Consider the following 16,638-nt stretch of genomic DNA (forward strand, 5'->3'; position numbering starts at 1 on the left):
CTAGCGCTGTTCCTTTCTAATTACCTTTGACCCCGTTAAATGAAGCAGATATGTCCTCTTATTCATGGTCTTATATTATTAAAATAGCATGGCATTATCTATTAAAACGCTACACACCTTTCTGATTATATTTCTTTAAACCAACACTTTTATCACATTTTGGGCAGTCAGATGACGCACTTCTGTCGTAAAAATTTCAAAATGCACCGTGATTTGACTCATCATTTCAAATCAAGAAAGCATCTCTGCTCTTAATGCTGTTGCTCTGTAACTGTGATGAATAATCCATTTGAGTTGATAATATCTTAGGATATTTCTTTCTGAACTTCGACGAATGAAATTAAAGTACAAGTTTTTAAGTTAAGAATTTGCGTTTTGGATAACTTTTGATCAGCAGTATATTATACGAATAAACAAATTTGAGTAAGGTCTCTTCGAGAGAACACATTATTTGCAGTGTATGGATTATACACTATGGCTGCAAATAATGAATTTATCTAGTCTTTCAACTTATATCTTTGAGGCAAATATATACCCACTGGAAAGATCATTTACGTAGCATATTAGGCGTATTATTTGATTATGGCAAAGCAAATCGGGGACTGTCTGCTTAAAGCGAAATGCCTTCATAGAAGGATTTTTAAGGGAAAATAGTTAATATATTCCTTAAACAGAGCGCATATCATGAAAACGCCCATGCAATCAGCCCGTCTGTCAAGAATTGACTTCACATCGAAGAACCAGTGTTCCGGAAAATTATTGCTCGGCCGCTCATAGGTCCATCTAGCTTGATAACACATCAGCACTGTTTCCATGCCATCTCAAAATAAATTTGGAAGTTTTATGCTTTTGCAACTAGTTGAATTTCAACAGAAATCCACGTTCACATGAAAATTTGAAAGATCTATTAAAGGGTCTGCTTCATAACTTGATGCAGATGTACTTCTACCGCATATAGCAGTACTTCCCTGTAAGCTGAAATACTTGTACACTGTCTCGCGTTGAGAGAATTTTCCTAATTAAATATCCGAGTATCAAGGCTTATAAATTTCGAAGCACCTACTATTTAAAGATCGTTTCACTCCAAATCAAATATTTAAAAAGTGAGCGGAAAGGGCAAAATAGACAGTTGCTGAAAATGGGAAAATTGAATGTGAATATAGCACTTTATTGTTGGTCTCTTGCGCTTTACCATCTGAGATGAAGAGAGACATAACTGATACTTTGAGACCTATGCGATTTCACTGGGTATCTACTGTTTAGGTAGTACTCACCAGTAACCTAAGGTTATCGAACTGTGGACGTTGTGGTGAGAAACCCTTTATTGAGTTTTCGAACCGAGTGAACGTGAATACGAGTAAGGGGGGGGGAGGACGCTTAATGTTGTATTGTAATAATTTTGTGGAAACATTTGAATGGAACAAAATTTTTAAAAGTATAAGCAAACATTACACTCGGAGAGGAAACCTATATTATTATTAGGTCTCAGCAAAAATTTCTGTATATGAACCTTCGAAATGGTAGTTATAAGTAGTCTTTTACTCCATTTGTGCAAAAATTTCATTTACTTGTACACTAACGAGTTCTGACGAAAGATCTCCATAACTGTATTATTTAATTGTTGGCACTTCTCAGCGACGCGTATAATATTTAATCAGAAAATAACCAAACAAGTGTATCAATCACCAAAAGAAAAATCGTCACACGCACACATTAAAAGAATATTTTTGAGTTACCTTTTCGAAAGCTTCTGCGGTGAAAACCATGCTAGCAAAGCGATATGGACTTTGCGCCCCCGCAGACAGCACTTTGATTTGTATTATGTGTTAAAAATTTCAACGATTGGTCAGTCTCCGCCCACTTCTGTTATATGCCTCAACTACTACGCCCACGATTTTCTGTTAGCATCAAGACACGGAGGAAGGAGGACGCTACAGCCGTAGCACGTACGAGAAGAAAGTTATGCCAAAGTTTTTATGCTACAGATGTGCTAAATTGCTTTCACGATGTAAAAGTTATGCTTCAGATATGTTAAACGCTATTTTGCCCAAGTTATATCACCGTTACATACTGCCAAATTGGATGTCATTCAGCACTTCAATTGCACATATTTGTTCCAACATTTTGATTTATATTTCACTTTTAGGATACTTACTATACATTATTATGGATATTAAATTTCTGTTGCAATCTATCAGTTCGACAATTTCTTTTCATTGGGTTAAAGCCCATATGGGTGTTTTTGGTAATGAGAGGGCTGATAGTCTGGCCAAGGAGGTTTGTATTTCACCTAACGCACCCATTGTGGAAATTTCTGGTTCTAGACAAATTGCCATTATGAGTATGAAGAAATATTATATAAATGTATGGAAAGATGTGTGGAAAAGTTCAACAAGGAAAATGATTTGTTGATTAATATTGAAATTACAGATAAAGTCTATGATGACATTGATATGAATCAGATTATCACCGGACATGGTAGGTTTCCTCATTTTTTTAAGAGATTTCATGTACAAGATAATTATCTATGTACAAATTGTAACGTTTTGGGTGATGCCAGACACTTCGTGGTGGACTTCCAGTTGACTGATTTTATTAGACGTAGTTTTAGTTATACACATTTTGATTTATTGAATCTTGATGTTAAACATTTGAAAATATATGCAAGAGAATTGATGGCCTTTATGAATGGCAATAGACATGCGATTGGGGTTTTTAACTAAGTACGTTTTATTCTCAAAGTGTTTATTTTAGGATGTCTTTTTTGTCCTGTTTGATGATATGTGTGATTGTACGTCACATTTTCGTTGTGTGTTTTTCTTCCTTATTTTATGTTATCATTTTTACTAACACAGTTTTCTTGATTTAGTTATTTTTGGTTTTCTTCTTACCTGTTGTGTCGTTAATCTATCTATTTTAAAAAAATTACATAGTTGTATGGCAGCCTTGCTTTGGATGTATAATTATTATTTTCTTTAGTTGATTACACTAACATTTTTAGTTATTCGGAATACCGGGCTTGGTTTCTTGGAACTTTGAATTTTAAGTGAAATATGAAGATTGCTTTGTCTATGATATTTTGGATTAGTTGTTCTTTCTTTTTTTTATTATTAATTTGGCGTTTTAACTTTTGTTGGGGGAACTCTCCGGGTCGCTGGCTACCTTCGCTCGTGGTGTGAATGGGACGCCCCTTTTTGAACCATAAGATCACTTTGTGATCACGTGGGTGAAGGTTAGCGGGTGTTTTAGCAATCGTACCTACTAAGGGCAGATATAGATAGGTATAGGCTTCACGGTCGCATACCTATCAAATAAGCGAAAACGTATGACCTATGGTGTAAGCCAAAGTGAAGAGACAATTCAACAATCACTAGATATAACAGAAAAATACTTATTCAAACGCTACCGCTTCGCCTCAAATAGGTAAAGCAGTTTGATTAAAAAACAGTATACAATTTGTTACAAATTTTGAGATGTCTGTTTTTAAAATACATAAAGTTCAAGATTACATGAGGAAACTGGTGATTAACAAATTTATTATAATTTTTGTTATAATAATCTAAAACTGTGAATATAATTTAATTTTAAATGTCGATAGTATCATCGAATGGAAACCTGTTTCCTTGTCAGACACATTTCATTAAAAAACTTGAAATATTTTTTAAATTTTGAGAACACAGTTTCCGAAGTACAGTCAAAAGTCGTTAATTCGGACACCCATAATCCGGACGTAAAATCTACAAACTTTCTGCGCATGTGTCGTTTTGACGTATGCGCGTAAGACCTTTACGGCTGCGAATATGAGTGTGCGCGTGCGCAAAATACGTTTACGAATGCGCGTTTAATGTATAACAGACGGTATAAGCTAAGCTAAAGTTATCTAATTCAGTTAATGTTGCAGATTGCGTTGTTCCTTAATCTTCGAATTGGATTCGGCTTATTATTTTTTGCAGACTGTTAGAGCAATTTTTTAAAAGTAAGCTTGGACTTTTGATTATGTCAAATAGAATTTCTGATATATGTTTACTAATATGTAAAGGATCTACAAAGCGAAAGTATCATTTGTTATTGATTTCGTTTATGGTTTTAAAGTTTTGCGAGTGAATTAGTCATGTTAAATAATTTATAAATTTTTTCGAATGTTAGTTCCTTCAAAGAATTCAACAGCAATATAACAAAATATTGTGGTACTGATTTAACGTGAATTCGGCTTCCTAATCATCATCTTCATCATCATCATCGATTATGCCGGGATATTGCTGTTATAACGCAATGTTTCCGGCTTTTGACGCTTAAGCCCAAAGGGCGCATGACGGCGAAAAGTCTAGCCTGGTGGTTGAGGAGTCAGGAAGTGGAAAAGGGAGGTGACCATGGACCTTATAAGAAATAGACTAACCCGATCGGGTTTATCCCTCGTCTGAGGCGTTGCCGGCTGTCACCTTGATCACACCTGTAGGAGTAGGGACGACTTGCAGAAATTTAACATTGGTTGAATATTACAGTGTGTATGATTGTCAAGAAAAAGCTGGTTGTAGCGCCTCATTTCACAAATTAGAATTTCTCCATATTTTTATTTTCGAAGTTGATTTTTAAAAATTTAGCATATTTATGAAGCATTATTAACATTCCAAATAATTATAAAGCTATTGTATCCTTTCAGGGCTTGATATTTTTTTAGCTTTTCCTATGCTGTAAGGAAATTTGTAACTATTTCTTTTAGAAAAGAATATTTTAAAGCTAAACTAATAGAAAATTTCAAACAAGCAATTTTCTCTTGCAATTTTTATGCTTTTCATTGGTGTAAATAAGTAAAAAATACTAAAATATGTAAAAACGAATTTTTGAAAGTTTTGTTTAAAATTCTAAATTGTGCTGCTCTTTTAAAATTATAGATGAGTATTATAGCACAATCTCTGTAAAGGAATTTTATTTCAGTTATATTTCATAATACATCATGGTGATAAACACTTTTGACTCCTTAAAAACTTTTATACATTTAATTGTAATATTAAATTGTATTTAACCGTAATAATTAATTTTGCTTGTACTTTAGAGTGATTATTTTTTTAAATTTATTTTTAGTCTGCATAAGATTTTTTTATTTACTGTTAATTTAATTTATTAGCCTTAAGGGGCGGTAGCCTAAAAGGACTGTTAGTTTCGAAGCGGCATCTTGCGCTGTTTTACTATAAATGTCCAACTCTCTTTCCTTGCAAGTTGTTGTTACCAAATAGTATCGCCCTGTATAATATGTAAAGAAATTAAATAATGAAGAATCTGCATGATTACATGTATGTTTCTCGCACTGTGACAAAAACGACAGTATCTAGAGCCATCAAATTTTGAATAATGTAATCCTCCACCCGAACATGGGCATCTGGACGGCCGAGTTTCGAATTTGTTTTAATCTATTTCATATTTTGTAAAACTTTGACGAATTTTTGATTAACAAAGTCAACGAGTTCAGAGCGAGCACTGTACGGAAAATAACAATTTTATCTCCAGTGCGGAAATTCTAAAGATATGCTGTTTTCAACTGTATGTGGTTTACGGGCGAAGAACATGATATTCAAGAAATATAGGTAGCACACAAAACTTTAAAAAAAGGTTCCTTTTGGGCGTAATATAAAATCTGAGTTCTTCTAGATTTTATTTTATCTTTCCCTTCATAACGCTCAGAAAATTGTATGCTCCGAAATTTATGAATTATTAAAATAAATAATCCATTTTTATAGTTATAATTTACAGATCATATAATCAAAAAATATGATCGTTTTGTAATGTTATTATAATTTGGAAAATCACTGCCTGAAAATGTTCATTAAATTTTTTAAAAAAAATTATCAGATCTTATTTATTTCAAAGCATCACGTACTATCAATCTTATTTAATTTTACTTTATTTTTACGCAAAATTAAGTTCATAAATTTTATGCTTAGAGTTTTTACCGTTTTACCAAAGTAAAGATGTTTGTGGAAGAATTACGCGTGAAAAAAATGCGCGAAATGCAGTAAAAACTGCTTTAATGAGATATATTAAATCCTATTTGGAAAATACTGTGGCTTTCATAATCTCATCACTATACAACGTATCGCATTTAGTAAGTAAAAAGACTTATGTGATACAAAAGCTATAGGTTTCACTGTTAAAGTAAACCAGATCGTCCCTACTCTTTCTTGCCGATATGTCGGTGACGCGCGCCCCGCCCACTGGGTTTCTCTATCTCGTATAAGGTCCATGGAGGTGACAGCATGACATCACAAGTGGAGGAGGAGCTTCAGACCTGGAGATGAAGGGCATCAGCGAGTCAAATCCCTCACGTGGCGCCATCGATCGGAGACTGTGGAACTAGAAGAGAGAAACTAGTGAAATCATCTTACCGAGAAAAGGAGAAATTACAAGTCCATTTTCATCACTTCTTCAACCATTCCTAAAGCAAGGAGAACTTTTCCTTGAGGAGATTCGATTTGCTTGCATTTTTGCACAAATTCTAGGAATTTGAGGGCAATCAACTGCAGATTTTCGTCTATCGAAGTGTCCGTTTTTGCAGATGTACCATCTGAGTGCGATTTTGTCGGTAAATTCACATCTTTCGGGGTAAAGAATGCAGACAACGGCGGCGATGTATCTGATAAATTTTGGCGCGCAGGATTCAGTTTCTTCTTGACAGCTGGAAGTTTCGGCCGAAATTCGCATATCTTAGACGTTGCAATATGTTCCATTTTGCAGTTCGGGCAAGTAGGCTTCTGATCATTAGGAAGTTTGCAGGTGTAGGTCAGGTGACTCTGTCCACACTTGAGACATCTGGGTGCATTATTGCAGAAAATTTGGCCATGACCATACCGCTGACACCTAAAGCAGATCATTGTTTTTGGGTTACCTCGGAATCTTCGGAACTTGACACGGAGATCAAGCAGCGTTTTCTTTTTGTAAATACTCCTTCCTTCATCATTCCTCTTGAATGAAGCATAGAAAACTGGGAGCTTTACTTCCTTTCCCTCGATTTTCCTTGTGACCTGCGAGACGCTAAGTACAGGAAATCCATCTCTGATAATTTCAGCTTTAATTTCGTCAACAGCTGAGTCTTCAGGAAGTCCGCGCATTACCACCATTTACAAGGTGTTTCCTTCTTCTGCCTAAACGTGCTGAATTGCATCTCATCCTTCATGAGCGTAGCTAAGGCTCTGTCTCTTTGATCAATAGAGTTCAAAATCAGAGTGATTTTGTCTCTAGTGAAGACTCCGACGTAATGGTCTTCGTAATCGATCGGTATTTTTTGACTTTCTTACTCTTCTTTAATTTCGTCAGCCTCGTAATCCGTGGTGAGTCCTTTTATGACCAGTCTGTTACATTTATCTGAGTTTAACAAAAAGGTGTGATACGGAATTTCCTCCTTTTCTAATTTATCCTGCACCTTTCGGAGTCGGCGGAGCTTAGTTTAAGAACCATATTTTCGCCTTCTTTTTTTGCATTCAAATTTTTTAATTTTTAAGTTATCTTTTAATTCTTTCCTAAAATCCTTCCAGTTAATGGTCTTAGTGATAACTAGCGGGGGAATTTTCCCAGCATACTGTCTGGGTTGAATGAAGGGATTTGGGTTAGGGGAAACCTTATCTTCTTCCAGGATATTGTTCTCTTCCATTCTGTTGCCATCTAAATTTACCTCTTGTAAGGAATTGAATTGATTTGCAGATTTTAGCAAATCAATTCAATTCCTTACAGAGTACGTACAGAGGGTACGTTTCCTCGTTCGAACTGCTACGTTTCCTACCGCGTTTTGAAACGGGTGCATCCTGCCAACCGTTGTCTGATTTGTGTGAATTTTGCCTATTGTTAGTATTAGAAAATGCCTGATTTAGAACTTCTACACCATCTTTGCGATATATCATATGATGTTTCGCTTCCGATTCGGTTCGCATAGACCAAAGACATTTTTCCTGTTCCTCGGTAATACCTGTCGATTCCTTTAGTTCTTGAAGTTTATCAACATCTTCTTTTAGCGCATAAAACTGCACGAATAATGCATAGAGGGATCCGGGTTCTCCTTCCTCCATGCCGAACAGCTAGTCACCGAACCCACTACAAAGAAAGTCTATGTAGAGAAGGAAACGCTCCATAGACGTAATGTAAACCAGTCTGTCTTCTACGCCACCAGAAAGAAGAGGGACAATTCACCAAGAGATTTGGCAACGGAACCTGTTGGCGAACCTTTGTGATGTACATGGCCGAGATTTTCCACCTCCGCCACGTGTACAGGAAATTGAGGAACAGGGGTTAAGATGGATCGTTCTTTGTCTTTTCGCGATAATTTAAACTCGAATTTTCGAGCTTTTTTGCTTTACTAGTTGAACTTGTATTATCCATATCGCAGTTTGATGTCTGATTTTATATTTGTCAATATGTAGGGAAAAAATGGAGTTACACAGCTTTAAACTCTTGATAAACGTGACCGTCGAACCTGTTCGAACTTCGACATCAAATTCTAGCTTTGGCGCTTTTTGGAGACTGATATTTCACGCATGCGCAGTTGTGTCCCTTTTCGTTAGGAGGGAGCCACTCCTGCTGCTGAGAAGCTTTCCTTCTTAACAATACATATTCTTTGCCCACTAAGTAATACGGTAAAGCATTCAGGGAGAAAAGCAAAAGTCTCTTCCCGATAGTCAAGATGACTTAGACTTAGACTCTATAATTGGCCGAGCTATTGCGAAGAGCAATGTTGCCGGTTCCAGAATTAAAGCCCAAGGGCACTTGACATAAATAAATCCGGTCGTGGAGAGAATCTCAGATGAGAAAACGGAGATAAGGGGAAGAAGAGGAGTACCAAAAGGAGCAAGACAATCCAATCGGACAAGTTCGCAAAATGTGACGAGCGATCATAGCTTTCAAGGAGGACCCAAGACAATGGAAATCAATGACAACAATACGAGAAGATACACTACAGCAATAGTTCCAATGACAAACTCAAATACAATTAAATAACATCAATCAGTAGTGCTAAATACAACACAATACAAAACAACTATACAACACAATTTGAATACAATTATTCAACGAAGCTACAGAAGAACTTCAATCAAAATCAGTTGCATTGGAAGTATAAATAGCTAACAATTGAGGATCTAAGTGAAAAAGCTGTCATCTCCTCCCATGAAGGTGTGAGCTGCAAGTGGTCTGACGCTTCTATCTTCGAAGAGAATTTCATAATTAAAGACTTGGGAGTAATTAACAAAGTCACATTGCACAGCTTTGTTGAAGAATTTTTCATTAGATCTTCTGATGTAATCTGGAATCGTGTCAAGTTTTAAGTCTCTGTGTAAAAGTTTATTGCGGATAAGATAGTGTGAATCAGTAATAACGCGCAGAAATTTGTTTTGCACTACTTGTAATTGATGCAGTTGAGTTTGAGTGACCGTGTTCCAAGCAGGAGCAGCATAAAAAAGTATCGGTCGAATGCAAGTGGTATATATATGTTTTTTGGTACGCAAGCTAAGATTTGAATATTTTCCAATGACCGGGAGAAATCTGCATATTATGCCCATGGCTTTGCTCTTGACACTATTAATGCAATTAGACCATGTGAGCCTTTGGTTCAAAATAATTCATAAGTATTTGTCATTTGTGACTAGAGGAACAGCTTCCAGAAAAAGGTAGAGGTCTTTAAAAGCAATGTTTTTCTTAGTTTTGCTAAGAATTCAAAGTTGTGACTTGCTAGCATTGATTTTTACTCGCCAATTTGCGCACCAGTCTTCTACGGCAAAGAGGTAATTTTGCATTCTGTCTATTGCATGAGTAGCTTGAGCGGATTTAATTGCATGAAATCTATGGATTCAATAAAGAACGTTTATTTGTTATTTCTGAGGTGGTTGCTAATCAATGGTCCCTTAAGCTTCAAACGTTTGATACAGATATTTTTCATCCAAGGTTTTCTAGTATAAAACGCAGTACTTCTCTGCAACCTAGTATACGTGGACAGAAAGCCTCGTGTTGAAATTATCCCGAGCAGGTACCTAAGTGAAATTCTGGAATTAAAAATACACAGCATTATATGGCATCAAAACGCCAACAGACGGCTAGTTCGGCCTTTGATTTGGCGTCCTATTTTAGTAAGCTCCAAATCAATCAATCAATCAATCCGTTTAAGTATTGTTTCGCATTTATGAAGTTCTAATAGTGTCTAGTTATCTACCTTGTAAAAGTGTAACAGTTTTTGAGCGAATATAAAAATTCACCTCTCCAACCTTTTTCGACAGTGTATATAATTGATTAATAATTTTTAAAAGCTTGCACACGAGTAGTCAAAACATCGATAAAAAATTAAAAAATTGAATGCAACAAAATATAAGAAGAATGTAAGAAAATGACTAAATAACATTTAAAACTTTTGAAACTTCTGATACATTTCAGAGCTTTGTTGGGAACATTGCTATTGAAATACATAGTGGTGGCTTGCATAACGATAGATTCGAAATGCTAAGGTTCTCATAAAGTGAAATTGCATGAACTGAAAAATGTGCCACATCAAGAACCATATGCGGATTTCGTGTAAGTGGGTGTTTTCTTCCATAACCTTTCCTTGCAAGATGTAGACAAATATAGACACTTTCTTGAAACATGTAGATCATCCAAAAAAAAAAAAAATGATAAGCAAGGCGATCAAGAAAGAACAGCAGACATTTCCGCTGCGCTTGGAGGACACCGAATAAACTGAATGAAAAATTATGCACATACATAAAATGCATACCTACGCAGAGTACGTGAATATATTTAGTACATTTAGTCAACTCTTAGTATTGCTGGTATTTTCAAGCATTAGCGGTATTCTGGGATATTCTCGCTATAACGTCTATTCTGACATCTCGCTATTACGTTTCTTAAAAACTTGTTAGTTATTTCATCTCTATTTTGTTAGCCGTAGCAGTTAATAAAAATTTAAGAGTTGAATAAAATTTTGTAGGCTCAAATTCATCGTACAGTAGTTTGTTGGTGAATACAAGTTCCTGAACACAAAGTAGAAGAAATAAAGCTCCTCATTTTTATGCAGCTATAGATTCACAAAACAATGCGAAATTCGAATTACTTTACTTCAAAATTTCATGATTTTTTTAATATGAATATGGATTTTCTGCTGTTGTAAATCCAGCTGCGTCTCCCAAATGTTCATAAAATCTATCATGGGGCTCCTATACTAGTGAAGTTTGCATACTCCTGCTCTACGCTTAAGCAGCTAAATGACTGTATTCAAGCAAGTTCCGTTTAATTGATTACTTAACTCGGTAAATATGTAGCTTCGTGTATTATTGGAGCACGTGGAAAATTAAATATTAGGTTTCTTTTGCTTAAAGTTGGGGATCCACCAGAAAACGATGGTCAAAATTGATCAACACTGGTAATTGGATCCAGGACGAATCACCAAAAGAAATAGGACGGATCATCGTGAAGATTAAAAATTTAGAAACTTTCTAGACAAAATTACATTAATACTTAACACGCTACACTTAGAATATGTTTTAACATCTGAAAGTTTAGCACAAAGCCTTCAATGTTATTTAAATAGTGTATTGGTAAAACTTTCCTGTGGGGCTTAACAAAAGCGTTCCTGAATGAAACTTAAAACTTTTAAAGTCTAAATCAATTATTTTTCTGAAACATTTTCCTTCAAATTGTTAATTTTGTTTTGCTTAAATGAATGTGCATTTATACATATATATGAGAATGCATCTATAGATAGGGATTTTGGAATTCTTTAAAATTCTGTCAGTTTAACATCGTGCTAAATCATCGTCATACACTGCTAACTCAAATTCCTAAATGCTTTTGTGATGAAATGCAAACCGAACTTAAGAATTCGAATACAAAATGAACAGCAATAAATAAATAACAACAATTTATTCCACAGCCACCGCTCTGTTTGAAAGAAACAAAGCAATTTGATTTAGAAAAGTGGTTTATTTCAGATACTTTATATTGTACGTCTGCATAATTTTAAAATTTATATAAAACCTGAATATACGAAAAACCTAGAACGTAACAAATAGATTTATCAGTTTTTTTTCATAAAATTTATCATTTCAAGCTTTAAATATAATTTTAAATGGCGATGGCAGCAATCGAAACGAAACTCGTTTCCATACCAGATATATTATTACATGAAGAAATTTGGAAAACTAATTTACCGAAGTATCTGAGAGTAACTAGTATAAGCTTTTATTTGTTTAAAGTTTAGTAAAGGGTAATTTCAGATCTTCAAAATTTGTGAAAGATAAATATTAATATTCATCTATATTAATGAACGCGGATATCTGAATTTTAATGCTTTTATATTAACCTCTATAAGTTTAACATAATTTACGTGATTCAACTAGGTAAGGAAAATTGATTCTTCTGCGAAAACAGTCACCTACATTTTGATACAAGATTTTTTTCTCTTAAGTATTGAGGCTTCAGTCATCGTTATACAAGCTGCAATAGTAGTATAAAACAACAAAAGTCGAAGATACAGCCCTTTGGAGTGTTTTAGTGAATATAACTTCAAATTTCATGCAATTCTCAAAACCATTATTTTTGTTACGTGCCCGTGTATGTTTTGTCTTTTGAAATATACAAAAAAGCCTGTAAGCAGGTTTATTCTCTTATTTCATTGTTTTCCTTACACAGTAGCGGAACGATTGCTGATCCTACCTTCTGGAGGCAAGTTCTCGCAACCGCATGCAACAGTCCTTCAAATATATCAAGGACATATTTCATTGTAGTTTACGACTAAGTGAAACGCTCTAGCGATTTTATTTATGGGGAAATTGCTTTCCAATTTGTCCTTCAACAAATTATGTACTTGTAATAACGGTTTTTGGAGAGCTTTCAGTAATGTCCTTTATCTGATATTTCTAAACAGAATTTATTCTACTTTAAAACGTTTGCATATTTTTAGAAGTAAAGACTTTCTTTGCTACAACAAGTTGGGATAAAATCACTAATGCTCTATTCTTGTGTAAGATTTATTACAGCAAAGTGAAAGGTTTATTTTTTGAGACAAATTTATTTACTGGTTTTTATTACATTTTATCTATTTTTCATTTAATATACAGGCCCACCAGCGGCCGAGCGGTAAAGTCGCTGAACACTTGTAGTTCGGTCCGAGGTTCGAATACCGCGAACGGGCTGGCTGCATGGGTGTTTTCGTGGTTTTCCCCATGTGTAACGTGTATACGAGCCAGTTTCCCTTAGAAAGTCCTCCACGAAGGCATCCCTCCCCTTAGGCAGATAGCCCTAGTGTGCTTTGCCATAATTAAATACACACACACACGCACACATTTAATATACATGTAAATATGCAATTTTGATATATGCAAATACATCAACTAATTTTTAGTAAAATTCTAAATTTGAAAAGAATTTTATTTTGTAGCATTCTGACAAAATGCCCTTTTAGATCAGGTTTAGCATTTTAATGTCTTACTGAATGAAAGAAATCAACAAATCATAAATGCAAATTCTTAACCTGCTCAAGTTACTGACTTTAGAAAAAGTCCGCATTATGGAACTTAACTTCTACAAACTCTTCTTATTTAACGCAGTTTTGTTTTATATTTATAAGAATGCTGCAATTAAGTGATTGTAAAGCTTATTTCAATGACAACAATTCTACGTTGAATTTTATTAGCCGAAAGCAGTCCAAAACTTTCGTGGATAATCTCAAATATTAGTAATGATTATAGCGTAATTATACCATCCTCCCATCATGATTATTATGTAACTCAAGGTATAATCTATAAATTTAAATTTCTTTCGCCTACTGACATCAAAAGAACTTTAAAATATTTAAATATTTTCTGTTGAGCCGCTTTCTGGCATGGAGGTACTAAAGCCGGCTGCCATAGCTTCGAATTCAAGTTCGAAACCTGTAGAAAGCATTAGATGTTCAATAAACGAATAGTCACTTTGCGCTATGCAGGCGCTTGAACTCTTGGTTCAATTTGGTTTGGTTTAGTTGATTACGGCAAAGCATATTAAGTCTATCTGCCTAAGGGGAAGAATGCCGTCTTGGCGGACATTCTAAGGGCCTAGTATAAACGATACACATTGGAAAAGCACCGAAATCGTCCATGCAGCCAGCTCGTTCGCCTGCAATCGAAATCGCAGCATACCCAGATTCAGCGATTTTACCGCCCTGCCGCTGGTGGTTGCCAACTACTATCGAGCCACAAAAAGGGGGCGATAACAGAAAGAAAGCTGGCAACCTTTGGATCCGCCCTGCGAGATGTTTATCAGAGATATTGAAGTGGAATTCCCTCTTTATCGCGAGTGTAATTTGCCCCTTCCGTTGCTTCTTCCGTTTTTCTCGGAGATGAGAAGCTAATCTACCAACAACGTCGACCATACTCCTCAAATGCTTAAATAGCAAAGTGTCTAGCTGCTGAGGTAAGAATCCTTTGAAACTGTGCAAAACATGTGAAAAAAAAAAATCTAAAGAATACAGAATCTCTCCTTGATATGGTATCTAAGGCGAGCATATATGTTTCAGCACCGAAATGTTTTCTAGTTAGAGTGAACTTTCTTAAGATGGTTAATAGAATAGACACTATATTACAACAGGAATTTAGCAGTTATTTTAGCCACTGTTTTATTCATTTAATTTCACCTCACAACAGCTGCAAAACGTTTTTAAAAAATAGATAAAAAACGAAGTTACGTGAAAATGCTACGGCTATAAACAAATGTTTATGAATTTGCACTTAAACTGAGATAATGACTGCGAAATTAAGGATAATTCGATATAACCTTTTTTAGGTCGATTATGGATCTCAGTTTGAACGAGGCAGTAGCACTTCACAAAACCCGTTGCTTAAATTAAAGTTAAATCTCTAGCTTCGTCTCATTCTAAAATAGTGTTTAAAATATGTTTAACTATAGGATAATGTAATAGATAAGATAGGAATTTTATCCAGAAACTATCTTAAAGGTTTTATGTGTAGTAATTTTTCAAGAAATTCTTTCGATGTCTTCAGAAAATTTCAGGAGAATTCTGAGATTTCGCGAATATAATTTCTTTGTGTTTAAATAAATTTACGACTCCTGATATATTTCTCGTTACTGTTTAATTTTTATTATACGCTGTCTTACATTTTATATATAAGTATATTTAAAACTTATATTAATAAAATTTATGAAGATAATATACATCAGATCTTTTCTAATTCAAAGATTCAAAGTCTGAACCTTAACTTCGATCACCTTTTTTCCTGAATTTTGAATGAAAGAAATTAAACTTAATTTTTAAGCGAACTCCCTAATCTCATACGTACTTAGTTGAATCTAGAGGTATTTAAGCAAACTTAAGCGGCCAGCGAATAAATTTTCCCTACCGTCGATTAGCATTATTATGACATTAATTTTTACGGCAAGAATTTGCAGATATTTTAAGATGTTAAGGATTTTAATCTCAGTTTCACACTATTTTAATATATTAATTGCTTTTTAAAATATACGAACTGTAATACAAATCTTATTCAAAGATTTTATGATACAGATTTCATTATATATATATATGAATTGGCATTACAATAGCTGTTAGAAAATTTTATTTCCATAATAATATTTTACATTTACAAGAGTTTGTGTGAAGATAATTGAGGTCTGTGGGAACTTTCGTCATTAAATCAGTGTGCACATCGAATACAGGTTTGTAGTTTAAAAGAATTAAATTTAAGAACAAAACCATAAAACAAAATGCAGATGAATTTTTTAACAATCTGAGTAAATTATTATGTCAATATTATAGAGAATAACATAAAAGTAATAAACTGAGACTTAGTCATGCAGAAATTCTCGCAAGTACTTCGTCTCTGTTTCAGAACAAATGCATGATATTCTCGTTCATTGCTATTCATCCTTCCATGCATGTATTGCCGGGAAATCGCTGTAATCTTGCGATGTATCCGACCTAATGATATATTTGACACAAGGGCTCATAACATAGTAATGTCCAGACAGATGGCAAACGGGTTCTAAAATGGGTGACTATGCACCAAGCAGCCATCAGTATTTAACACTGATGATGATTAACTAATTATAAGAGTAAACCTGTCATAACACTTTATTAACTTTTTAAAAATAACGATAACGTATAACGATATCACTGCCAATTACTTTAATTTAAAAAAAGTTCAAATTTCTATATGGAATTTATCTGGCATGGAACCAGTTTTACGCTATGAATTTCCAAAATTATGTATACTTTTTAAGATATACTTATTATGCAAAAATTATAACTAATTTCTTACCTACTGGTTTTTTCGTATACTCCTGTGCTATATATAGTTTAAAATTAGGAGAAATAATAATATCATAACTTAGAACAACTCGTTTAAACCAAACTGCTTTGCTTAGAATAGGCAGAGTGGTGGATTTCTAGCAAATTTTTATTTTTCCTTTTCTCCTCTTTTAATCTAACTGTAATCACTCTTCTGATATGCAGGTAGGTAATCGGTGAATATATAGTTCTAGCTAAATAGATTTTAGGGGCATTACCTCTTCAATCCACAAATCATCCTCAAAGAGCAGTTACGTAAACGAGAGTGCCTTTGCTTTGAAATCGTACAAACCAATCGCTAATCGGAGACAACATTGCATTGCATTGCATTC

The sequence above is a fragment of the Stegodyphus dumicola genome, chromosome 11 (genome assembly GCF_044657685.1).
Source record: "Stegodyphus dumicola isolate Sdum_Otavi_A_Nest chromosome 11, ASM4465768v1".
In the NCBI taxonomy this organism is placed as follows: domain Eukaryota; kingdom Metazoa; phylum Arthropoda; class Arachnida; order Araneae; family Eresidae; genus Stegodyphus; species Stegodyphus dumicola.